Genomic DNA, 26,743 nt, shown 5'->3' on the forward strand with positions numbered 1-26,743 from the left:
TGAGTAAAAAACTGTCTCCTCATCTCCCCTCGGGTTCTTTTGCTAATTATCTTAAATCTGTGTCCTTTGATTACCGATCCACCCATCAGTTTCAGGCACGAGTTGAATGAATTCCTCCCCAGTGGATCTTGTGCCAGTTGGACCTTTTGGAAACTGCAGAATCTGCTTCAGTCTGTGCAAGTGTCACTTTTGCAATGCGCCCTAACTCCACGCCAACACAGATGATATTAACACTGAATCATCAAGGATAATGAAAGCATAAAATTCACAAAGAAATGGGCATTCAAATTTTAACCAGTTTATCTATAGCTACTTCAGCAATTTAATCCATGATGTTCCTGATAGGCTCTCCATCAGGTTAGTTCTTTCTTTTGAACAGTTCCAACATTCTTCAATTTCTCTCATCCAGTCTTCTAGCTCACTGCCTTTCCTGTTGACAAGGCTTTAAGGACTTAACTCAATTCCTTAATTGGCACACACATACTCTCTTCTGAAACGAGCAAAGGGGATAATTCAGACATCATCAGTAATAATATATAATACCTGACAATAATCTACATACTGAGAACCACCAGAATCTAATCACACCCTGTCAGTGCCAGTACTTACAACATGTCGAACCATTCTGAACATGCCCAGTAATTCACTAATGAGAGCATGTTCCAGGAGGCTGACTAAAAAACACTCATTCCTCATCAGCTACTGCAGTCAGTTCCATTCGTGCCCAGGGTTTGCATAGTCAGTAGACTAAAGGGAAAGTAATATGATTAGGAGCCTATTCTTGGCATCGAAGAGGGACTTGGGGAAAATCCATTTTGCTGCTGTAAACTTCTGAAGTTGCACATTCCCTTAACTCCTGTGCTCAATACATGTTAGATTATCTAAACATTGTAATCTTAGTGCTGAAATTATCCTGTTTAAATCCCTTCATGGCCTTGCCCCTCACTATCTCTGTCACCTTGTCTAGCCCAAAACCCTCCAAACCCCTATTCCTCTGACTCTGACCTCTTGTGCATCCCGTCCTGTCCCTCCCTTCACCTCACCACAGGCAGCATGCCTTCAGCCCACGTTCTGGAATTCTCTCCCTGAGCCCCTCCATCTCTCCACCTCTCGCTCTTCACCTCCCACTCCTCATTAAAACCCATCTCTTTGACTAAGCTTTTGACCATCCCTCCTAATATCTCCCTCTTTGGCACAACATTAATTTTTTTTTATTATGCCTCTGTTGGGATTAAATCCAGTGACGTAACAACAAATTTCACTGCAGTGAATTTACAAAGTAGAAAATTTCCAAAGTAGGAAATTCAAGGTACCCAAAGCACCTCTTTGTGGCCAGCTCCAGTGTAGCATTGGCAGGAATCGCTTACACGGTTGGGTTACTGTGCATGGCTTTCAGAGACCTAAAGAAGAGAGACACTAATCAACAAGGACACTGGCTGTAATTTTTATTTGGAGGCAAGTAGGGAGTGGGGAGTTGGGGGGCGGCTGGAATGCGGACGGGAAACCCGGGAGAACGGGATTCCCTCAGCCCCAGCCACATTTAACAACAGGGCCTGATTGAAATTATTTTAACCTGTTTCCCGCCCACAGCCAGCCAGATTGAAAGGTTGGCTGGCTGTCAGGCGGGTAGTCCTGGGGAGCAGAGAGGAGGAAAACCAGGATCGTTGGAGGGAGTCGGGGCCAGGGATCGTCTGGAGGGGGCGGGGAGTGGGTCTGGAAGGCCGGGATCGGGGAGGGGTCGGAAGGCAGATGGGGGTTTGGAGATCGGCCTCGGGGGGAGATCGGAGGGCCGGGGCAGATAGGAGGCCGGGGGGGGGGTAATCAGAGGCCGAGTGTGGAGGTGAGATCAGAGGTTGGGGGAAGACTGAGGGGAGGACGCAAGGGTCGGGGGGTGTACAATCACAGGGGGGTTGGCAAAGCAGGAACGCTGGATCCAGCATGTAAGTGGAAAGGCACTTACCTGCTGGATCCAGCAGTCCTCGCCTTCCTTTAGCTACAGGGTTCCCCGTTACCCGGGAAACCCAGCCGTCCACAGTTAAATTTAAAATGGAGCTTCAACATGAGGCATACTACCTCATTATAATATTTAATGTTCCAACTCGTCTCCTGCAAGCGGGTTGGCTGCCCGCTCCCCCCCCCCCCCCCCCCGTTAAAACCAGAAGTGGGTGGGTTGGGAACGGGATTCCACACTTTAACCTCCCACCCGACCCCAACCCACCCGTTTTTTGGGATTAAAAATACCCCCACTAATTTTGCACTTTTAATTTATGTGCTACAATGTACTACGCTTTTGTTTTGAAATGTATCAGGATGTGGGTTACAGTGTCAGGGCCACATTTATTGCCCAAACCTAGGTACCCTGAGAAGGTCCTCCTTGAACAGTTGTATTCATTGGGGTAATGAGGCTCATTCTGTTCAACCAAGGGTTTGCTTCAAACGGTGTTAAGAGTCAATGACATAGCTTGGGACTGGAGTTACACATAAGCCAGGACCAGGTGGGAGCAACATGTCCCCTTCCCTGAAGAACACTGCAGAACCAGTTGAGTTTTTTCAGCAATCGTACAGCTTTCATGTGTGAAAATTACCAGCTTTATAGGATTTAATTTAATAACTTGCTGTAGTGGGATTTAGAGCCCAGGACCTCTAGGTTGCTAGTCCAGTACCAGAACCACTAGGCTATTGCACCTAAGTACATACAGTGCACCAGAAATGAGATCCCTTCTATTACAAGCACCCCTCTGTAACACATTACTCACCCAGCTCTCCTCTGTACTGTGCACTTTTCATGTGGCTCCTCTCTAAAATTCACCCTGCTCTAACACATTCTTTATCTCGAATGCACCCCACATTACAACACCCAACACAAGATCTTGTCGCCATCAAGCTTCCTACAGCACGAGGGGATTGTACAGGATTACACTTTTGGTAGTTTATGCTAATGCTGTGTTTGAACTAATACAATGGAATTTCCTGTAGTGTGCTTTCACTCTAACCATCCCTCTTTATATCCCCTGAGTCACCATCATTCCCCGCTGAGAAGGTGGGCAGGTGATTTATCCCTGGGACAATTAGTGATGTTCTCTGGTTCATTAGTTTTCTTGAAATGCACTATAAAGATTCAACAATAAAGGTTGGTAGTAAATCCTTTCTCTGCCTGCTTTATGGCAGAAACCAAAGTTAAAAGTGTTGTTTCAATAAAGTGCATTCAACATCCAGCACCCTATATGTTATTTCAAAGTTACTGAGGAGTTGAAAAGGAATGATGGGTGAGGGTGGATTTCCTCTGTGCATTAGGTTTAGTGAAATGATAGGCCCATTCTTCATAAATCATAAGAACATAAGTAATAGGAGCAGGAGTAAGCCATTCAGCCCTTCGAGCCTACTCCACCATTCAATAAGATCATGGCTGACTTTTACCTCAACTCCACTTTCCTGCACTATCCCCATATCCCTTGGTTCCCTTAGTATCCAAAAATCTATCAACCTCTGTCTTGAATATACTCAACGACTGGGTATCCACAGACCTCTGGGGTAGAGAATTCCAAAGATTCACAACCCTTTAAGTGAAGAAATTTTTCCTCATCTCAGTCCTAAATGGCCGACCCCTTATTCTGAGACTGTGGCCCCCTGGTTCTAGACACCACAGCCAGTGGAAATATCCTCCCTGCATCTACCCTGTCAAGTCCTGTAAGAATGTTGTATGTTTCAATGAGATCACCTCTCATTCTTCTAAACTCCAGGGAATATAGGCCTAGTCTACTCAATCTCTCCTCATAGGACAATCCCCTCATCCCAGGAATCAGTCTAGCAAACCTTCGTTGCACTCCCTCTAAGGCAAATACATCCTTCCTTAGGTAAGGAGACCAAAACGGTACACAGTACTCCAGGTGTGGTCTCACCAAGGCCCTATATAATTGCAGTAAGACTTCATTAACCTTAATCTCCAATCCTTTTGGAATAAAAGCTAAAATACCATTTGCTTTCCTAATTGCTTGTTGTACCTGCATCTTAACTTAATTGTGATTCGTGTACAAGGACACCCAGGTCCCTCTGAACACCAACATTTTCCAATCTCTCACCATTTAAAAAATACTCTGCTTTTCTATTTTTCCTACCAAAGTGGATAACTTCACATTTCTCCACATTATATTCCATCTGTCATGTTCTTGCCCACTTACTTAACCTGTCTATATCCCTTTGAAGCCTCTTTGCATCCTCCTCACAACTTACTTTCCCACCTAGTTTTGTATCATCAGCAAACTTGGATATATTACATTTGGTCCCCTCATCTAAGTCATTAATATAGATTGTAAATAGCTGAGGCCCAAGCACTGACCCCACTAGTTACAGCCTACCAACCCGAAAATAACCCGTTTATTCCGACTCTGTTTTCTGTCCATTAACCAATCCTCAATCCATGCTAATATATTACCCCCAATCCCATGAGCCCTAATTTTGTGTAATAACCTTTTGTGCGACACCTTATTGAATGCGTTTTGAAAATCCAAATACATCACACCCACTGGTTCCCCCTTATCTACAGTGCCAGTTACAACTTCAAAAAACTCTAACAGGTTTGTCAAACACCACTTCCCTTTCATAAATCCATGTTGCCTCTGTCCAATCATATTATGATTTTCTAAGTGCCCTGTTACCACGTCTCTAACAATAGATTCTAGCATTCTCCCTACTACTGATGTCAGGCTAACTGGTCTATAGTTTCACCAAGTATCCAGTAAAATAGTGAAACAGACTAGCTGAACAGAAAACATCTGTGGGAATTAAAACATTAAAACATCTTCAAGCTACTCGAGTTGTCTATAGTTAAAGCTAGCACTGGTGTCACATCACTGTCAAAAATCTCGAGCTGCAGTGTTGGGTTATTCCTGAAGGAAAATCTCTCATCTGAGGAGGGAGATGAGTTGATGTCACACACAAGTAACACAGTGATGTGTTCCAACTTGATCAATATCAGTACATCATTTGTTTGTAAATACACAAATAAGGGTTTACTAGCTTTTCCCCATTGGTTAATGTGTTTAAGGCACTGCCCAATGCAATACTAAACCAGACAGACCAGAAGCTCCTAGTTTGGGCCCTGGTCTGGGCTGAGTTAGCAGATCTCAGGTAAGGCAGCAGTTAAAGCTCTACAATTGATTTCAGTGCTCCTAGGCTAGGGAGTGAAAAATCAGCTCGAATTCCTGCTAACCAGGTCATTCTGGAAAGTGCAGGTGTGTGAAAGTCAGGTGAAAACGGGACCAGGCTCAGCTGTGATTCCCTCCATGGTTAAATAGCCTGACATGAAAACAAGACATTATAAAGCTGTCCGTAGAACCTTGCGTCACCGAGGTCAACCAACATCACTAAAACACATTATCTGGTCATTATTTCATTGCTGTTTGTGGGATCTTGCTGTGTGAAAATTAGCTGCTGTGTTTCCCATATTACAACAGTGACTACACTTCAAAAAATATTTCAATGGTTGTAAAACGCTTTGGGACATCCCAAGATGGGGAAAGGCACCAAATAAATGCAAGTTCTGTCTTTCATGATCAGCCCTTCTTGTTTCTTGCACCTTCCCAATTTCTTTGCTGGTTTTCACATATATTTCCAAATGTACAGTCGACTGCAAGTGCACTATATGGAAACAATGAATCTTTTCATACATCTCCTGGTGTGGCCTTATTCTTTGATCCAATATAATATAACATTTAGAACCTGCTGTTTCTCTGTCCTTTCAAACTATTTTTTATTTGCCTCCTCTTTCTCTCTCAAAAAAATGAAATACAATCTCCTCTGTCCTCTCGACACTGTTATATTTTGTGTTGTAAATATTACACAAATTAACCTACTTGCAGCATCACATTCTGCACTGACCTTACCAGACCGTTATCTATGCTGTTAATTCTGCACGTGTCCTCTCGTGTTTTGTTCACTTGACCAGTGACAGTAGGGGAATGAGGAGGATTTCTGAGTTGTCACTAGTGATTGTCATAGAAACCATTTCAGATGGTTAAAAACATAATGAATTAACAATCACAAAATAGGACATCTGCAGGACACCGTTTTTTGAAATGTCCCAAACACACAACATTCCTTCTGCTGAAAATATCCACATTGTTTCAGAAAAAGAAGAAAAACGGATGAAAATGAAAACTTTCTAATGAAGCTGAAAAGGACATCGAAAGAACGGAGCAGAGGTCCAGTGGGAATAGCAGACGGTGTTCATTGGATGAAGCATGTCAAAGGAGAAATGGTTCAAAAGGTAGGTCATCAGAGGAGTTATTGCTTCGAGATAAATGGTCTCATTGCAACCTCGCTGGCATGGATCCCAGATGGAAAACCAGCTCTAAGCACAGTAACTTTCTGAGTATAATTACATTTTTATTTGGTTTTAACTTTTCACAGGTTAGTAAACGGGATTTTGTTATTATTTTTTAAACCGAGAAGGGTGTGACATTTTGCAGAAGGTGACTTTGAATCAAGGAGTGATTAGAGAAAATATACAGAGTGACAGGCTGTTAGTTCGAGAAAATATCTCTTTCTGTTTTGTTAATTAAATGTTGAAGGTCAAGCCTTTAATCAAAGTGCAGTAGAGGTTATTGCTGAAAGCATGTTGGACAATTGGAATTTATTGCTGTTGCATTAAGAAACAACGAGTAATGAAGACAATTCAAAAGTTCGTCTGCTTTGTCATTTTTGTTGTCAGGTTATAATGATCTGCGATACACTGTTCAAAGTAACCATTGCTCTCTTATAAAGATTACAGGTACTACTAAATTGCCTCTTGTGTTGATTATGGTCAGTTAATGAATATGTATTTTTTATATTTAAGGTGCTGGCAGAGTTGGAAAGAGAGATTTCAGAAACTTGCTCCATGGGGCCATCTTGTGGTCAATGCCTGCAACTGCATTGTGACAGTTGACATGGCAGAATTGAATGGGAAACCTTGACAAAAACAAAGGCCAAAAATTGTGACAACAGGAAGTAAGGTTTGTGGACAGGAAGTTCAGCCGTAGGCAAGGGTTTTAATCATTTATAGATTTACACAATACAGGCTCCTGCGTGGGATCAGTGAAACCCATCAAGCCTGCCACCCTCCACACACCACGGGGCACATTTTACGAATATGAGTCCCCAACGCACAACTTCCCGCTCCACGGGCGCATATCAGCAATTCGGGTGGGGAGGTTAGTGGGCCCCACAGGATGTGGTCCATTAATAAACGGAAGGTCCTGTGCAGCCAGCTAGATTCGGAGCCTGAATTCTCGCTGTACACTCGCAGTGTGTGAAGCTCTATGCCAAGAGCAGGCATACATAACAGCTGCCCTCATGTACAACCTGTCCTGTCGTGGGCACCACCGCTCCTACTTAATCGCCTGAGATACTTCGGTGTGGTTCAGTAAAAACATGTCAAACATTGACAGCAATAATGCATCCTGGTCAATCTTTGCTGTCCGAGCTTTCGATTGAATGAAAAACCAGCATTCAGAGCTGGTGTTCAGACAATGAAATCCCTTTGCATTAAAAAAAAATGTGTGCCCAAATGATAAAGTGGGAGCCAGGAAGGAGAGAAAAGAAAAGTAAAAGATTTTAAAGGTGCATTTATTTTAAAGGAAAAAGGGTTAGATGGGATTAGAGTGTTGCCTCATCTGCTCAGTAAACTTATCCAGGGAGCAACTGAGTCACAAGGACCAGGTAGGTCCCAGGCTTGAGCCTCGGTCTGTGCTGTGTCAGCTGATTTCAGCTGGGCCTGCGGTAGGGGCTGTAGAGCTGACCTCAGCACCCTGGGTTAGGGAAGGAAAGATCAGTTTCAGTCCCTGTTCCTGATCCGCAGCCAGGGCCCCGCTGGTAAATGCACAGGATATTGTGTTGGGACAGAGTTCTGCCTGGCTGTGATGGCACCTGCAGTCAAATAGCCTACCAATACTCACTGTTATATGTAAGTATCAGCCAGTTGCATGAGGCGTCTTGGGCTTTTTTTTAAATTTGTTTATGGGATGTGGATGTCACTGGAAAGGCCAGCATTTATTGTCCATCCCTAATTGCACTTGGGAAGGCGGTGGTGAGACACCTTCTTGAACCGCTGCAGTCCGTGTGGTGAAGGTACTCCCACAGTACTGTTAGGGAGGGAATTCCAGGATTTTGACCCAGCAACGATGAAGGATCGGCGATATACTTCTACGTCAGGATGGTGTGTGACTTGAAGGGGAACTTGGAGGTGGTGGTGTTCCCATAGAACATAGAACATAGAAGATAGGAGCAGGAGTAGGCCATTCGGCCCCTCGAGCCTGCTCCGCCATTCAATGCAATCATGGCTGATCATCCAAATTCAGTACCCGGTCCCTGCTTTCTCCCCATATCCCTGGATCCCTTTAGCCTTAAGAAATATATCCAACTCCTTCTTGAATATATTTAATGAATTGGCCTCTACTGCCTTCTGTGGTAGAGAATTGCATAGGTTCACCACTCTCTGGGTGAAGAAATTCCTCCTCATCTCTGTCCTAAATGGCTTACCCCTTATCCTTAGACTGTGACCCCTGGTTCTGAACTCCCCGACTATCGGGAACATCCTTCCTGCATCTAGTCTGTCCAGTCCTGTCAGAATTTTATAAGTTTCAATGAGATCCCCTCTCATTCTTCTAAACTCCAGCGAGTATAAACCCAATCGACCCAATCTCTCCTCATACGTCATTCCTGCCATCCCAGGTATCAGCCTGGTGAATCTTCATTGAATTCCTTCCATGGCAAGAACATCCTTCCTCAGATAAGGCGACCAAAACTGCACACAATACTCAAAAAGTGGTCTCACCAAGGCCCTGTACAACTGCAGCAAGACATCCTTGTTCCTGTACTCAAACCCTCTCGATGACTGACTTTCTTTCCTCTTTTTAAATACTTTTGATAGTTTGAAGCATGACATCCTGAAATGTCAGAATACATAGGGGGGAAAATTCGTTAGCAGCTATTTTGAGTCGCTAACATTGCCTGGGCGCTAAATTTAGCGCCCGGTGAAAAATAGCGCCAGTGATCACTAACTTCAGTTTTAGCGTCCCAAGAGGTGGAGCGCTAATTCAAGGGCTCCACTTCACTTATCACTCAAGAGGAATGCCGGACTTCCAGATCGCAGCACGGACGCAACTGGCCGCGACAAGTAAGTCAGACGATTTTTTTTCCGCGCCCGCCACCCCACCTTTAGTTAGCACACCATGAGCCACCTGCCGCTCCATTCCCACCCCCTGAATCGGTTGCTGTCATTGCCCGGCGCAGATTCAGGGGGCGCGGGCCAATTTTGCAGGCGAGGCAAAAACGGGGCGCTGCGCACAGTGATGACGCCATTGTCGCCTGCACAGTGGAGCGGGGCACTACCAGTTACCGCCACCACTAAACTCCCATTGAATTTAGCGGGAGTCATTAGCAATGCCGCGTCCAGGCAAAAAGCCCGGTGGGGTCGCTAACGAGAGGCGCAAATGCACCGAATTTCTAGTTCCATAGAATCTACAGCACAGAAACAGGCCATGCGGCCCAAATGGTCTATGTTGTGGTTTACACTCCACACAAGCCTCCTCCCACTCGAAATACCTCTTCCCATGCTGCCCCTGTGTCCCTTCTCCCTCCTGTCTGTATCAAGCCACCCCTTAAATATGTCAACTCTATCTGCGTTAACCACTCCCAGTGGCAGCGAGTTCCACATTCTCCACACTCTCTGTGTAAAGAAACTAATTGGACCGCAGGTAAACTATTGATTCTGCCAACAGAACTGTGCCGCCATGGAGAAAAATCAGCTGGAACCTTAGCCGATGGGGGAATGAGCCTTTGGCTCAGTGGTGGCATTCCCAGCTTCCGAGTAAGAAGGTGAAGGGTTCGAGCCCCACCCCAGATGCTCCAAGCAAGTGGAGACTAGAATATGGTCTCAATACTGGGTTGATGGCCAGTGGGGGACTCGCATCCGGACGGAGTGACCACTGGCTCAGGGGTAGTATTCCTGTTTGAGTCAGAAGGGTTGGGTTCAGGCCCCACTCCAGACAACCACGACGAGTGAGGACTGGAGCGCTGGCTCAGAATACTAGGTTGACGTCCAGCGGAGGTACTTGCGTCCAATAGGTGCGTGTGCACCCCCCCCCCCCCCACACCCAATGTAAAGGGTAGGTGGGACTCTTTAGCCTTTGTAGTAATCCACGTAGGAAAAGGTACTCCGAAGAGGAAAAACCGTGAGCAAGGCAACTGGAAACCACCACAGCTACTCTTCACTAGTAAGTGGCTCAAGAATCTCACGCCTGAAGGGCAGGACAAGACTTAACTGATGCACGATTCCCCTTAACTATTTTACGTACGCAACTAATAACCAGCATTATGCAAATTAAATGTTATTATGCAAATTGATGCATAGGAAAACTAATCGAGGGAAGTGCAGTTATATTATAGTTAAATGATACCGAAAATCTATGTTGCAAGTTAATTATGCCCAAAAGCAAGCTGCAGTGACCACTTTTTCTTGTTCATTCCTAGCGCTCGTTATAACAATGAGTTAATGTCTTGGCAGGTGAATTCTGAAGATCCAGTCAGCTCCGACATATTATCTCCCTCAGTAAGTCGATGGAAACTGTTCAGAATATCGAACAACTATCAACAAACTACACTTTTTTTTCAAAGCCATAAAGCTCTTATGTCAGATTTCACTAAGCTCAGAAGTTTCTTCTGCGTGTTTCTGAGCAGCCAGTCGACAGTTTGATCTGGTTGGTCCCTGGTTCTTAATGCAAACTGACTCCTAGGCCAGTTAAACTCCAAGCTGGCTGTGGGGTTGTCAATTTCCCCGGCGCTGTATTGGAGAACACTGCTGAAGTGTCAATTTCATTGTCACTTTGTCCTTTCAAACTGACGGAACCGAGCTGAAGTCAGCATGCTGAGCCAGGGAACTGTATCTTGCAGTAATTAGTAACAATCAAGAGGCTGGGAGAGTGCTGACTGCAGCATTTACACAGCATGCAGGAGTCATTGGCTTGCAAATGGAAGCAAAGCTTATGAATGCAGCAGGAACTAACGGTTGTTGTGATTCATCCGATTGTGCATTTCTTTCATTCACTAGACAAGAGCACAAGTTGAGACATTTGGTCATTTACAGATTTTTCACCTTGTGATAAAGTACAGCCTAAATTAAAATTTACAGGCCAAACATTAGCTACTGTCACAAGTTTTAGATTGGCTGAGTCCTTAAACTTAAAGCTCCTATATTCTATGGCCTAGAAATTGAGTGGGCTTAGCGCCCAATTAGTGGCGCTAGAGGGCCTTGCGCCGGACTTATAGCCGTTTTGCAAATTGACTTGGGCCTTACCATCGGCGTTAGCCGGTAGCGCTGCGCCGGCACCGATGACGTCATCGGTGTGCGCAGCGTCCCGGTTGCCGTGGTAACCCGGCCCCAAGCCCAAATTCAGTTGCGCCCGCCTCGCCCGTGGCAGGCGCAACTAACGAATGTGAAAAGTGTTCTTACACGCCTTTGCGCCGGCGCATAAAGGTGGAGCGGCGGCCGGCCGCGTTCCCGGCGGCCGCCTGCCCGCACCTCCCTTCCCGGACTCCTGCATCACCCCCCCCGCGGCCCTGATGAGTGTGTGCTGCGAGCCCGGCACTTCCCCGAGGTGCCGGGCTCAGATGTCGGGGGAATCCGCCGGACAGTTGTCGGCTGCAGGCAGCTCCTCCTTAACAGAAGGAGGAGGCCTGCAGTTCCCCAGCCTGCCGCACCGCATCGGGTGCCGCAGCGGGGGATTAGCGCCGGGAAACCCAATTCAACGCCCGTTTTCAGGCGCTAAAACCCTCCATTAGCGCCCGCCGCCCTCTGGGGCCGGCGCAACCAAATTTTTGTCGGGCACTGCCGCATTAACGCTGGCGCAAAATTTCTGGCGCTACAGCCCTGGCGAGCCCACAGCCCAATTTCTAGGCCTATGTTTCTATAGAGAAGGCAGGGACAGGGTACTGAATTTGGATGATCAGCCATGATCTCATTGAATGGTGGAGCAGGCTCGAGGGGCCGAATGGCCTACTCCTGCTCCTATCTTCTATGTTTAAAGCTTTGAGTCTATTATCTACACCCCTGTGCGTCCTTTGCAGTTACCGCACTACACATGTCTGTGATTAACTGAGCGTGATTCTGTTTAGCATAATATTGCTTTACATTGTGACATTTTAACTTGCCGAAATTGGCGTTAACAGGGTGGTAACGGCCTCAAAATGGGGTCAGTAGACATATCGGGGGCGATTTTGCCAGCCCTGGGGAGGCGGGTTTGGAGGCGGGACAGCTGGGAAAATGGCAGAATTTGGGGGCGGGTGCCCAACCCGCCCCCAACCCACCTCCATGCCATCTTGCCAGGAGGCGGGTAGCCGTCCCACGCCGGGTCCCGTCTCCTTGGAGGCAGGAAGGGATTAAAGCCACTTAACTGCCTGTTAACAGGTAGTTAACAGGTAGAAAATAAGATTATTCCCATTTTGCCCACACAAGTGTGGGCTTCCTGAAGGCTCCGAAACCTGCCAGGGTCACCGAGGCGAGTAGTGGGTCTGCAGGGGTCGGAGGGGTACAAAAGTGTGCCGTGAAGGTAAGTGATGGGTGCAAGTGTGGAGAGGTGAGATCTGAGGTAAGTGCAAAGTGTCAGAAAAAGTGTACTTACCATTGCTTCTTCCTGCAGGTTTCAATCGGTGGGTTTGCAGAGAGTCTCGGACCTCCGCAGTAGAGATGACAGATGGCCATTGCATTCTCCAATGCAGCAACCATCTAATTTCTACAAAAGAAAGATGTTTGATGAGGTCTTCAATTCAAGAACTCATCAAACTACAGAGAATGTCAGTGTTTGACAGCTTCACAGACCTTTTGACAAATGAAACATCATACATTGACGTTCTCTGCAACCGGCTTTCCCTTAATTGGCCTGCTAAGCCCGCTGGGCGGGCTTAACAAGGTCAATCAAGGGAAAATAGCATGGGTTGGCCAGAAGTTGATGGAGGCAGGACTGAAACCCGACAAGTGGGAGTCCCGCCTCCAAAAGCTCCCCATTGGCAAAATCCAGCCCATCATCCCATTAGTGTCAACTCTGCGTGCAATGCCAGGCGTGAGACTGGCAGTATCGGATCTGCCACCCTGCTCGATTTTCTTTTCTATTGACAATGGATAAGAGAATCATGGTGGGCTGTGTAACAGGCGGCCGATCCACTAGTGCCCGCTTTACACCCCTGCTGAAGTTGAAAGTTTTGCCCGCCATTTGTACAGGGGGTTTTCCGCTAGGCGGAGGACTGCCCACCTATTTCAGGCGATAGGCCCCTTATAATATGCAAATCAAGGTTCTATTTCGCACATAGAGCCCCGATTGACATTTCAGCACAGAATCAGTGTGACCATGCGCCGTGCACTCTCTGGTCAGTTTCACTGACGATAGAGCTGAAGAGGCCCCAGAAATAATCTAGGCTGCTATTGTCCCGGGCCCCTTTCCCTCTCCACAATCACAACCCCACTCCTGGACTCACCGGTAGCACCACTAACAGCAGGAAAGGTTACCCCTGCCACAAACGCACAGCTCCCCCCCCCCCCCCCCCCCAAGGAGTGTCTCGGATTAAGAGGGGGAATCAATATTACAGTGCCACAAAACCATGCTCTCGAGAAATAGAAACATAGAAGATAGGAGCAGGAGTAGGCCATTCGGCCCCTCGAGCCTGCTCCGCCATTCAATGCGATCATGGCTGATCATCCAAATTCAGTACCCGGTCCCTGCTTTCTCCCCATACCCCTGGATCCCTTTAGCCTTAAGAAATATATCCAACTCCTTCTTGAATATATTTAATGAATTGGCCTCTACTGCCTTCTGTGGTAGAGAATTCCACAGGTTCACCACTCTCTGGGTGAAGAAATTCCTGCTCATTTCTGTCCTAAATGGCTTACCCCTTATCCTTAGACTGTGACCCCTGGTTCTGGATTCCCCGACCATCGGGAACATCCTTCCTGCATCTAGTCTGTCCAGTCCTGTCAGAATTTTATAAGTTTCAATGAGATCCCCTCTCATTCTTCTAAACTCCAGCGAGTATAAACCCAATCGACCCAATCTCTCCTCATACGTCATTCCTGCCATCCCAGGTATCAGCCTGGTGAATCTTCGCTGAATTCCTTCCATGGCAAGAACATCCTTCCTCAGATAAGGCGACCAAAACTGCACACAATACTCAAGATGTGGTCTCACCAAGGCCCTGTACAACTGCAGCAAGACAAACTTGTTCCAGTACTCAAACCCTCTCGCTACGAAGGCCAACATACCATTTGCCTTCTTAACCGCCTGCTGCACCTGCATGCTTACCTTCAGCGACTGGTGCATAAGCACACCCAGTATAGTGTATGTACCTTTAAGAGAGAACTACTTTTACAGCTCCTGTATACTGTAGTACCGGCAGTGACCTGTATATAAGCCCTGAGCAGGCATCTGTACTGTTAGTTTTTTAGACTACCCTCATCCAGTAAACACCTGTTGATTGTTGATCTGCAGTCTCCGTCTATTTATTGAAGAACACCATACCTTAAGATTCACGGATTTAATAGTGGCGACGAGATCGATTCGAACCTACCTGCAACTCTGCATTTCCTCCCAAGGATTCGCTTCTGGAGGACAGTGGAAGAAAGTCGAGGCCAGAGGCAGGGGCTTCGACCACGAGCAACCGCCCAGTCATCCGGCAGAGAGTGAGCATCGCAGGGGAGGCTGTTGAGAGCTGGGCTTGGTTCTCCAGCCACGACGATCCAGCAACAGGCTGCCAACAGGTACAGCGCAGACCCTTCCCGGACAGCGATGGCTGGAGCCGACTGACGGCACAGAAAAGGCCGAGCAGCGTCGACGGGGTAAGAGAGAGGGTAAAGCGCACAGGGCGCAGCCGGGGGTTGAAGACTGAGCGGCGTCGACGGAAAACAAAAAGAGAGAGAGGGTAAAGCACAGCCGGGGTTCAGGACTGAGCGGCGGCAACGAGAGAGGCGCACAGGAAAATGCGCAGAGCGCAGCCAGGGCTCAAGGGCTGAGCAGCGTCCGCGGGGGAAGAAAGGAAGCGCGGGAAGCGCCATTTGAGCCGCGGAGAAGAAAGGAGAGCGCGGGAGACGCCATTTTTGAAGCCGCAGCGGAGAAGAAGGGCGAGCGCGGGAAGAAAGGGAAGCGCGGGAGACACCATTTTGAGCCAGCGGAGAAGAAGGGAGAGCGTGGGAGATGCCATTTTAGCCAGTCTAACCACACCCAGGGATGCCGAAGAGTGGCAGTGTCACAGCGTTCGACAATGAAGTCGAAGATTCGGCGACATATGTGGAACGCATTGAGGTGTACTGCAAGGCGAATGAAGTGCCAGATGCCAGGAAACACTGGTTTTGTTGAATTCCATGGGTGCAGAAACATATGGCTTACTGTGAAACCTAATAACCCCAGAGAAGCCAGTGGATTTCGAAAACATAGTGGAAATCCTACAGGACCACTTAAACCCCACACCGCTGCTGATAGCAGAAAGATTTAAGTTTCACAAAAGGAACCAGCATAAAGACGAAAGTAATGCTGAGTATTTAACGGAACTGCACAAGCTATCGAAACACTGCCAGTTTGGAATGGGACCAGCAGATACGTTAAGGGACAAGTTTGTGTGTGGGCTTCAAAGTGAAGGAACCCAGAAACGGCTTCTATCAGAAAAGGATCTTACGCTGGACACGGCTTTCAGCATGGCAGTATCACACGAAGCAGCCGCACGGGGCGCTGCAGAGATACAACAGAGACCGCAAGAATATGGCACCAATGAAATGTCATATGGAGCAGGGAAGTGTTATCGCTGCGGCAGAACAACACACAACCAGAAGGATTGTTGGTTCAAGGACCAAGTGTGCAGAAAGTGTGGAAAAGCAGGACACATAGCAAGAGTCTGTAGGTCGGGGAAGAAAACCAGCAGCAAGAAATCTCCACAAGAGAAGTACAAAAAGGTACATAAGGTGACGGAGAGTAGTTCAGACGAACAGAAAAGTGATACAGACTCCGGAAGCAAGGAGCTGGGTTGTCTGAAACTACATAATGTAATCAAAATGGAGGATCACCAGACTATCTGGGTCACGCTCAAGATAGACGGAATCCAAGTGAAAATGGAATTGGACACAGGATCAGCCCTAACAGTCATAAACCAAAGGGACAACAAGCGGCTATTCTCACATATACCCTTGAGAGCTACAGAGATTGTCTTGAAGACGTACACGGGGCAAAAAGTCTACCCCAAAGGAAAAATAAGGGTGAACGTGATATACAATGGCCAGGAAATACCAAAAATGGACCTATATGTATTGCCAGATGGAGGACCACCACTAGTAGGACGTGAATGGATCCAGAAGATACAATTAGATTGGCATTCCATACAGGCACTGACAGTAGAGGCCAAAAAGGATGACGACGTCACACCTGGACGACTGTCAAAAATTCTAACTGACGCACAAGAAGTGTTCCAGGAGGGACTCGGAACACTAAAAGGCATAACAGCGACAATTAAAATAGAGGAAAAGGCAAGCCCAAAGTTTTTTACGGCCAGACCGGTGCCTTATGCGATCCGCCCAGCCGTCGAAGCAGAGCTGGAAGGTTTGGAACGTTCAGGAGTACTGTCCAAAGTGGACTGGAGCGAGTGGGCTACACCCATCGTTCCTGTAATGAAGAGGTCGTTGAGTAATACGCCTGGGGAACCAAAGAAGGTTCGCATCTGTGGGGACTTTAAGGTGACAGTGAACCCAGTCCTTCACATGGTACAATATCCGCTTCCGCGGATTGAAGATATTTTCGCCTCGCTATCTGGAGGAAAACGCTTCACTAAGATTGATCTGGCCCAGGCGTACCTGCAAATGGAGGTAGAAGAAGCCTCGAAACAATACCTCACGATCAACACTCACAAAGGTCTCTACCAATACAACCGGCTGGTGTTCGGTGTAGCATCGGCTCCGGCTATTTGGCAAAGGGCAATGGATCAAGTCCTGCAAGGGATTCCAGGGACCCAGTGTTATTTGGACGACATCCTGGTCACGGGCAAAAATGACAGTGATCACCTCGCCAACCTGGAGCAGGTGCTCACTAGATTGAAGGAGTGTGGGCTATGAGCTAATCACCACAAATGCGAGTTTTTCCAGAAGCAGATCTCGTATTGTGGCCATGTTATTGATGAAGAGGGGTTACATAAGTCCCCTGAGAAGATTGAGGCAGTAGTCAAGGCTCCAGCACCGGAAAATGTGTCACAACTGAGGTCGTTCCTCGGACTGGTGAACTACTACCATAAGTTCTTACCAAATTTGTCTACAGTATTACACCCACTGAACACCCTACTGCAGACGGGGGTACCATGGAAGTGGAATGACGAATGTAAACGAGCTTTCCAGAAGTGCAAAGAATTGATCACATCAAAATAGGTGTTGGCCCATTTCAACCCAGCACTACCAATTCGGTTGGCGTGTGATGCATCACCCTATGGTATTGGAGCGGTGCTGTCGCACAAATTTCCAGACGGGTTGGAGAGGCCAGTAGCCTTTGCGTCTCGGTCACTAGCCTCAGCTGAGCGCAACTACGCCCAGATTGACAGGGAGGCCCTCAGCCTAGTATGGGGAGTAAAAAAGTTCAACCACTATCTGCACGGGCAGAAGTTTACCTTGCTGACTGACCACCAACCACTTGTCTCCATCTTTAATCCAAAGAAGGGCGTTCCGGTGATGACTGCGCAACGGCTACAAAGATGGTCCCTTTTTCTAGGGGCGAACCAATATGAAATAGAGTATAAGGGCACGAAACAGCATGGAAACGCTGATGGGCTATCACGCCTGCCACTGCCTACTGCAGAGGAAGCACAAGCAGTGGACCCTGTCGAAATATTTTATTCGTCGATAATTGAACGCTTGCCAGTAACTAACGCGGATATAGAGAAGGAGACCCGAAATGATCCGACACTGTCTCGGGTATATGATTTGACGGTGAAGGGATGGCCAACACATGGCGACTCACTGTTGCCAGCATTCTCATCCAGAACAGAACAGCTGTCAGTATGCCAGGGGACAGTGATGTGTGGATCCCGAGTGGTAATTCCACCCAAGTTAAGGGAGAGAGTGCTCAATGAGCTTCACGAAGGCCATCTGGGAGGGGTGAAAATGAAAAGCCTTGCTAGGGCTTATGTGTGGTGGCCAGGAATCGATCAACAAATCGAGGACCTAACAAAGAGCTGCTCAGGATGCCAGAAGGTCCAAAATGCACCACCACATGCCCCTCTACACCCATGGGAGTGGCCCTCCTCTCCATGGCAATGGGTGCATATTGATTTTGCTGGTCCATTCATGGACTCAATGTTCTTAATAGCAGTGGATGCGCACTCGAAATGGCCTGAGGTGATCAAAATGTCCTCCACCACTACGGAGAAAACGATTGCAGTCCTACAGACCATATTTGCCAGGAACGGCTTGCCAGTGCAGATTTGCTCTGATAACGGACCACAGTTTGTGTCCGAAGAGTTTCGGAAATTTATGAGAAGGAATGGGGTAAGGCATTACACATCCGCCCCGTGTCATCCAGCCACAAATGGATTGGCTGAGAGGTTCGTACAAACCTTTAAAAAGGCAGTAAGGGCCATGTGCGATGACGACATTCCACTGCAGCATAAGGTGGACAATTTCCTGTTAGCCTACAGAAATGCGACACATGCAGTTACCAACCAGACCCCGGCCATGATGTTCTTTAACCGAAGGTTGCGATCTCGTCTGGATTTGCTCAGACCAAATGTGCGAAGAAATGTTGAGAATAAGCAATTCCAGCACATCAATGAGAAGCCGACAAGGAGCTTCAATGTAAGACAACCAGTCTTGGCCCGCGACTACCGAACAGAGAAATGGCAACCCGGAACGATATGCACACGGCAGGGGCCACTAATGTACACAGTGGATGTCGGGGAGAACATTGAGAGACATCAGGTCGACCAGATCCTAGCGTCACAGGAACGAGTCAACCCCATGTCTAGCGTACCTGGTGATGAACCCGACATACCGGTAGCATCTACCCCAGAAACAGTAGCATCGGAAACTGATGAACTAACTGACGACAGGGGGCCAGAATCACCTCCGCACCAAGAACATGACACTCAGGAAAGGCGCTATCCAGAAAGGATCAGGAAGCCACCCAAAGACTGAATCTATAAATGGACTATTTCAGTTACTGTGCATGTTAAAAGTGTTAACTGTTATTTGAATGTTATGGTACTGTTAATCTAAAAGGGGAGGAATTGTAGTGTATGTACCTTTAAGAGAGAACTACTTTTACAGCTCCTGTATACTGTAAGTACCGGCAGTGACCACACCTGTATATAAGCCCTGAGCAGGCATCTGTACTGTTAGTTTTTTAGACTACCCTCATCCAGTAAACACCTGTTGATTGTTGATCTGCAGTCTCCGTCTATTTATTGAAGAACACCATACCTTAAGATTCACGGATTTAATACCCAGTTCTCATTGCACTTCCCCTTCTTCCAATCTATTGCCATTCAGATAATAATCTGCCTTCCTGTTTTTGCCACCAAAGTGGATAACCTCACATTTATCCATGTTATATTGCATCTGCCATGCTTCTGCCCAATCACCCAACCTGTCCAAATCATGCTGGAGTTTCTCGGCATCCTCCTCACAGCACACACGCCCACCCAGCTTTGTGTCATCTGCAAATTTGGAGATATTACATCTAGTTCCCTTGTCTAGATCATTAATATATATTGTGAATAGCTGGGGTCCAAGGACCGATCCCTGCGGTACGTACCTCACTAGTCACTGCCTGCGACTCGGAAAAAGACTTGTTTATTCCAACTCTTTGCTTTCTGTCTGCCAACCAGTTCTCTATCCAAGTCAATACCTTGCCCCCAATCCCATGTGCCTTAACTTTACATGCTAATCTCTTATGCGGGACCTTATCAAAAGCCTTCTGAAAGTCCAAATACACCACAATCTCCCGCAAACGACCAGTCTGCCCCTGCACACTACCACACGGACCTCCCAGGCACCCACAAAGATCAACGGGCATCTTGAGGGCATAACTTGCAGCAGTGGCATGTGTGGAACAGCGCAGGTATTTGGCAGGGTGGCACTCACGCTAGCAACAGTTGTGAGTCATCACTTAGCTGTACACAAGTGCCAGTAAGCAGAGCCTCTGAAAGCACTAGTCAGACACTTTGGCCACGATTTTGCTGGCACTCAGAGTGCGGGTTAGGAGGCGAGTCCGCTGTCAAAATTGAAATGATTGACAGAGGGTTGAGAACCCGCTCTGAACCCACCTCCATGTAAGTTTCCAAAGTGTCAGGTCTGCGATTTCAGAACAGACCCGACACCAAGTGGCGGGGGAGGCATTTAAGATAGTTAAATGCTTGTTAAACGCTTGTTAACTACTATTTTGCCAGCCTATTTCTATTTTCCCACTTTTTTAATGGGCTTCACCCCATTCGGAAATAACGTCAGGTAAGTAGGTCGGGTTCTCAATGTCTCCCCATTGCTGTGAACAGATGGCAGCTGCAAAAGTGGTATGAAAGCTACCATTTCACAGCTGTTCACTTTCCAATGTCAGAAGCTTGAGACTTCAGGACATGGAAGACACTTTTGAGCTTTATGCAGTTTGGAAGTGTTTGGAGTAAACTCTCTATCCTCTGTCACCTCCTTGGAGCAAGCTCTCTCACCATTGACAGATCGCTTCTGTCATCTCAACTTCAGCTGCCATCTATTCCAGCAACATCGGTGCCCTTGAAAAAATCTCACCTTGGTCCTCAGAATCCCTCCACGATCAGCCCCAACACCAACATCACTAGGCACACCAACATCACCAACAACAGTATACCAACCTTCTCCTCAATCACCTGATGCTGCACAGGGCAGAGGGCATTAGCACCTGACAACATTGCTGCCCGGGAGGCCAGCAATGGCATCACCATGGCCAGATTTACTTCACATGACGCTGTACACCCTGGCTGCCACATGATATGCCAGGTTGACACCACCCCACACTATCACCATAAAGCATTCCTACATTGTCCAAGCCATTCCTTTCACACTCATCACATTGGGGCGGGGGGGAAGTTATGTCTCAACATTCACTGGAACTCACTAAGACACTTCCAAAGGTGAGCACAGATCTGTCCAATAAGGTAAAGTTGAAAATATAGATTTCAATGTTTGACAACACATTAACAGAAACTTCACATGAACATTGGCTAAACCACCCAGGTGCCTTGTGTGTTGTTAGTTCGTATGCTTGCAGTATGTTGAGGGGTGGCTAGTGAGATGGGGAAGTGATAAAATAGATAGAGAGGGATGGGTGGAGGTGCAAGGTAAGTTGGTGTGGGTAAAGATGTGCAGGAGTAGGATAGGGAAGGCAGAGTGATGTGGATGTGATAAGTGGCACAGCGGGATGAGGCTGAGTGTGACTTGGCAGTAACGTTTCGTGATCTGCTCAGATCATTGAAAGGTTTGCGCCACTGCAGCCTGGTCCTCCTGATGACATCCCTGCTTCTGCCCTCCTATGCAATGTGCAACCAGGCTGCGTTGATCTCCTGGGGAGGTCTCTTCCGCCCATGGGAAGGGAAGAGAACCTCTCCGCGTGCTGTGACTCCCTCCATAAGCATATGGAGGGAGTAATGGGAGAGCCTGGGTACAGCCGTGCACCTTTGTACAGTGCTTGTCAGTGTTTGCAGCACTTCAATGCTGTAGAACACTGACAGCAGAACTGTCAAGATCAATTTGGACGTGGCCCCTTCAAGAAAACCGGCTGATGACGCGTCATCAAATTACATCATCAGACCCGCTTCCTATTAATTGGCTGGGAACCTCGCACGGAACAAGCCCAATCAACGAAAAATCGCTTGGAGAGTGCAGGCTGCAGTAGACAGCGTGCTGGGACCGCGACACCGAGCCCAGCTGCCCCGGATCCACCTCGGTTGACAAAATTGCGGCCTTTATCTCTTGGGCAACTGCCACTATTTTAACCGTATGATGAGAAAACAAAATCACACAGGGCGAAATATATTAAAAGTGAATTCACTTTATTGAGTTTCCAGTGCTCACAGTGTAATGTTCAATGAACTGTTGGTACCTTTGCCCCTGGTGTCTTCGTGTTCCTCATGGCTGTTTACTGCTGCTGATTCCTCCTCACCTGAGGAGGCAGCGCTAGTGGATGGCTGGAGAACCAGCTACAGAGCTACAGTCTGCATCTGTGACCACTCAAGGGCCTGATGCAACGGCAATGGGCTCAGTACTTTCAAAGGCTGTGCTTACTGGTACTTGCGTACAGCTAAGTGATGACACACAACTGCCGCTAGCGTGAGTGCCACCCTGCCAAATACCTGCGCTGCTCCACACATGCCACTGCTGGAAGTTATGCCTTCAAGGTGCCCATTGATCTTTGTGGGCTTACAACAATAGGGCCTCGACCAACTGCTCAGTCCTTGCCTCAGGCCTGCCAGTGAATGTTGAACCCAGCCATGACTGCACATTACAGCTTGGACTCCAAAATCCTCATAGGAATGGTGGCAGCATTCATCAGAGATGCTCTGCAAAATGGAAGTGCCCACTGCAGAATCCACTGGTGTTGCCAAGTGCTTAACTGCAGATTGGAGACAGTGGTTTGTCCAACCTTAGCCTCCCAGTGATATGGATGTGGATCAAGAATGGGCCTGATGCTGAACCATGTTCCATTGGAAATCAGCCCCAGTAACGAGATCCCCACATAGTTCAGGAGGTGCCCTGCACCAGCTGCTCCCTGATCAATCACCACCACTTCAACAGTAGCATTCGGTGACTTGCTCATGTTTCCTCCTCCACTTCACTATGGTATTCTCCTGCAGTGTGTGTATCTGTGCTTCAGGTTTGCGTGGTGCTGGTTGGTGCTTGGGTTGGTGGTGCTTTTTGTGTGTGCCATATTGAACACTCCTTGCTCCTTGTTCTGTAAAGAGAGCACATGGGACATCATGAATGCATAAGCACACATATTCATTTGGATACTGTAAATACATTATGATGAACTAATATATCTTCTATCTATCTATATATATATATAAAAGGAACCGTCCGTCTGTTTGCCTGTCTGTCTGTATGTCTGTCTGTCTGTCCGCTATACACTCAAAAGTTATAGAGCGTACCTACACATATGTTATATCAAAAGAAAGCTTACGATTAGGGAAGTTTCATAGGCATATTTACTTTTTGGTCAGACAAAAATTGTTCGGAGAGTATACAAAAAACTTTCAAAAATCCGCTCATTAGCGATTGACAAATCCGACCGCTCATTAGCGTTGAGTGACGTGATGGTTGACCAATCCTACAGTTCAGTGACCTGATGGTTGACCAATCGGTGCGTCACGGGGGGCGTTTCATTCTGTGTGTGGGTGGGACCTAATCCTGCAGCCTCCCGAAACGTAGCCGGCATTTTTTTCACTGCTTTTACTCAACAGCGAGTGGGGCAACTGCGGCGGCCCGCCGGAGCGGGAGGTGAGTTGGGGTCACTCGGTCCAGGCCTGACAACTGCTCGGCCCGAGACACAGAGCGGGGGAGCGGCAGCAGCCGGCCGTAAACCACGCAACCCTGTAAACTGCCGTTTTACAAAAAAGCCTTGGCAACGCCGGGCCCCCCCAGCTAGCATTATGCTTATATATGGATACATTCAGAAGATCTGGACAAATCTGAAAATAAGATGCTGATATCAGTAAACGTGACCATGAAACTATCAGTTTGTCGTAAAAACTGACTCACTAATGTCCTTTAGGGAAGTAAACCTGCCGTCCATACCCGGTCTGGCCTATACGTGACTCCAGTCCTACACCAACATGGTTGACTTGGAAGTGCCCTGGAAAGCCACTCAGTTGTATTAAATCACTGCAAGACTGTCCACCACCAGCTTTTCAATGGCAACTAGGGATGAGCAATAAATGCCGACCTTGACAGCGATGGCCACATCCCGAGAATGAAGTTTTAAAAACATTCTCCAGTCTTTTGCCATAACTCAGAGCCCTGACACTGCAGATCAGCCTCATGGCTCTTCTCTGCTCTGCCTCCAACACTTGAATGTCTCTCTTGTGTCTTAGCGACAAGAACCCGATCCAGTGCTCAAGGTACGGTTATCATTACCTCTCCTAACTTGTATTCTATTGCTTTGGCTCTATGCAGCTCAATATCCTATTGGCTTTGTTGATTGAAGCTCTGCATTGGTTGGGCAGATAGATTGTTGAGTCTGCCAGACTCCTCGGTCTCTTTTGACTTCATCCTTAGATATTTCAATACCATGGGATAAACGTTGCCCATTTTTTCTTTCTATGTGAGCATTTTACATTTGTCTGTATTACATTTTATCTTCCATTGTTCTGGCAACTTGCATATTTTGTCCAACTCACTCTGTATTGTTGCAGTAACTTACAGTGCAAATTATTGAATATATTATGGTAGTTGCCAGTATCTCTGCAAACCCTTCCAATTCCTGCACAACACCTTCCATACTCTCCATCCCAAATAATTCAACTACTGCTTCCTCACATAAAGTGCGTTCCTGCTCATCTCACCCACCACCTGTTCTGGTTATCTGCCTACTTTGCCTTTAAACATAAGAGCAGTGGAGATTGAGACAGGGTGATTTGGCCAATGGAAATTCCTTCATACAATGCATTCCCTTTCCTATCACGGCTTGTTTAAATTTCTACTACCTGACTTGGTACATCATTGCTAACATTTGTCTGTGTGTTCATGCAACATTTTTGACCTATACTGTTAACAACCATGACTTTCTTTGCTAACCGTTTATGTCCTCTGCTGCTACTCTGTATTCATGCCTTACCTTTGTGCTCTCTTTAAGTTGCATCACTTCCTGCAAACCTCCGCCATAGACACAGAGTTCACTCTTTCTGGGATGAGTTGACATCCTGGCTGTCTCCTCTGCATATTTTGGAGGCTCTCGTTACCCACCAATAATCAGTGGTAATGCTGCGTTACAGTGGTTACCTGGGCATCTGGGGCCTGGTCTCTAAATCAGACTTTGCTCCCAGTTCACCGTGCCATTCTTCTCCATATCTGGTTTAATGAACTTTGACTCACGTGTTGCTTAAAAGGCTCATTAGCTGCTTGAAGAGTATTTAAAAGGTTCATTTTTACAGGCGAGTCGCGATTGCTGCTATTTTGCACTTCTGCTAATGAAACTGCATTCTCAGGAGTCGTATGTTTTCAAACTGTTCATTCCTGTCACTTCAAGATCATAATTCACAAAGAAAATTAAGCGTCCCTCCCATTTTATTTTCAAATCATGGAAAATATAGCCCAGTGTTTTTGTTCCCTCTCAAAAAGAGAACTCGCATATATTTAAAAAATACCCCTCTCTACGCCATACTTTTTGTACCAGATGGAGTTTACTGTATGAACATTACTGGAGTGAATGAGGCTCTCGATATTAAGAACATAAGAACATAAGAAGTAGGAGCAGGAGTAGGCCATACGGCCCCTCGGGCCTGCTCCGCCATTCAATAGGATCATGGCTGATCCGAATCTAGACTCACGTCCACTTCCCTGCCCTCTCCCCGTAACCCCTAATTCCCTTATCTGCTAGGAAACTGTCTATCTCCATTTTAAATTTATTTAATGTTGCAGCTTCCACAGCTCTCTGGGGTAGCAAATTCCATAGATTTACTACCCTCTGAGTGAAGAAGTTTCTCCTCATCTCAGTTTTGAAAGTGCAGCCCCTTATTCTAAGATTATGCCCCCTAGTTCTAGTCTCACCCATCAGTGGAAACATCCTCACCGCATCCACCCGATCAAGCCCCCTCACAATCTTATATGTTTCGATAAGATCGCCTCTCATTCTTCTGAACTCCAATGAGTAGAGGCCCAACCTACTCAACCTTTCCTCATACGTCAACGCCCTCATCTCCGGAATCAACCGAGTGAACCTTCTCTGAACCGCCTCGAGAGCAAGTATATCTTTTCTTAAATATGGAAACCAAAACTGCATGCAGTATTCCAGGTAACCCCACAAGTGGCTTTTTCAATGCATTCTCACGTATTGTGTCAGTGATTCTTAACGAGATGTCAGTCAGTTTGATGACTGTGACAACAAGCCTGCTGTTAGCACAGTCCATAATAATTGTGACCAGCCAATCAGACGAGGCACAGGTAACAACCACTTATTAAACCTGCGTGAATAGGTTGTGGTTTTTCCAGAAACGCAAAAGGGACCAAATGTCCGAAGCTTTCATCCTCACACCTGTCTTAGGTTTACTCCCTTCCAATTAGAATAGGGAGTGGATGCAGCTTAGCTGAACTGAACACAGATCAACAACAGCAACTTGCATTTATATAGGGCCTTTAACGCAGTAAAACATCCCAAGGTATCTCACAGGAATATTATCAGACAAAAATTGACACTGAGCCAAAGAAGGAGACATTAAGACAGTTGGCCAAAAGCTTGGTCCAAGAGGTAGGGTTTAAAGAGGAGAGAGAGGCAGAGAGGTTTAGGGAGGGAATTCCAGAGCTTAGGGCTTAGACGACTTAAGGCACGGCCGCCAGTGGTGAGGCGAAGAGAGTGAGGGATGGACAAGAGGCCAGAGTTAGAGAAACACAGAGTTCCAGGGCACATCGGGTCCTGAGAGTGAAAATAGAGGCTGCAGCTAACACGACCACAATCTGATTGGACTGCTCCTCCTCTGAGCTGCAAAATGTTTGAAGCATTTTATCCTACTTACAGCC

The 26,743-nt window shown here is 47.0% G+C and overlaps 1 long non-coding RNA gene across 2 annotated transcripts; it reads right to left on the minus strand.

Annotated features, from left to right (window-relative positions):
- Positions 1 to 282: 282 nt before the first annotated feature.
- Positions 283 to 2,058, minus strand: LOC147124193 (uncharacterized). Of its 2 annotated transcripts, XR_015077810.1 has the most exons (3): positions 1,961 to 2,058; positions 610 to 1,400; positions 283 to 490 (listed from the first exon to the last, which is right to left on the minus strand). It is a non-coding gene; the product is annotated as an uncharacterized LOC147124193 (long non-coding RNA). The 2 variants fall into 2 exon arrangements; XR_015077809.1 differs by lacking the exon at positions 610 to 1,400.
- Between the last annotated feature and the right edge of the window lie 24,685 nt (positions 2,059 to 26,743).

Source organism: Somniosus microcephalus, chromosome 1 (assembly GCF_052327205.1).
Source record: "Somniosus microcephalus isolate GS21.2 chromosome 1, FLI_Smic_1.0, whole genome shotgun sequence".
Lineage (NCBI taxonomy): Eukaryota > Metazoa > Chordata > Chondrichthyes > Squaliformes > Somniosidae > Somniosus > Somniosus microcephalus.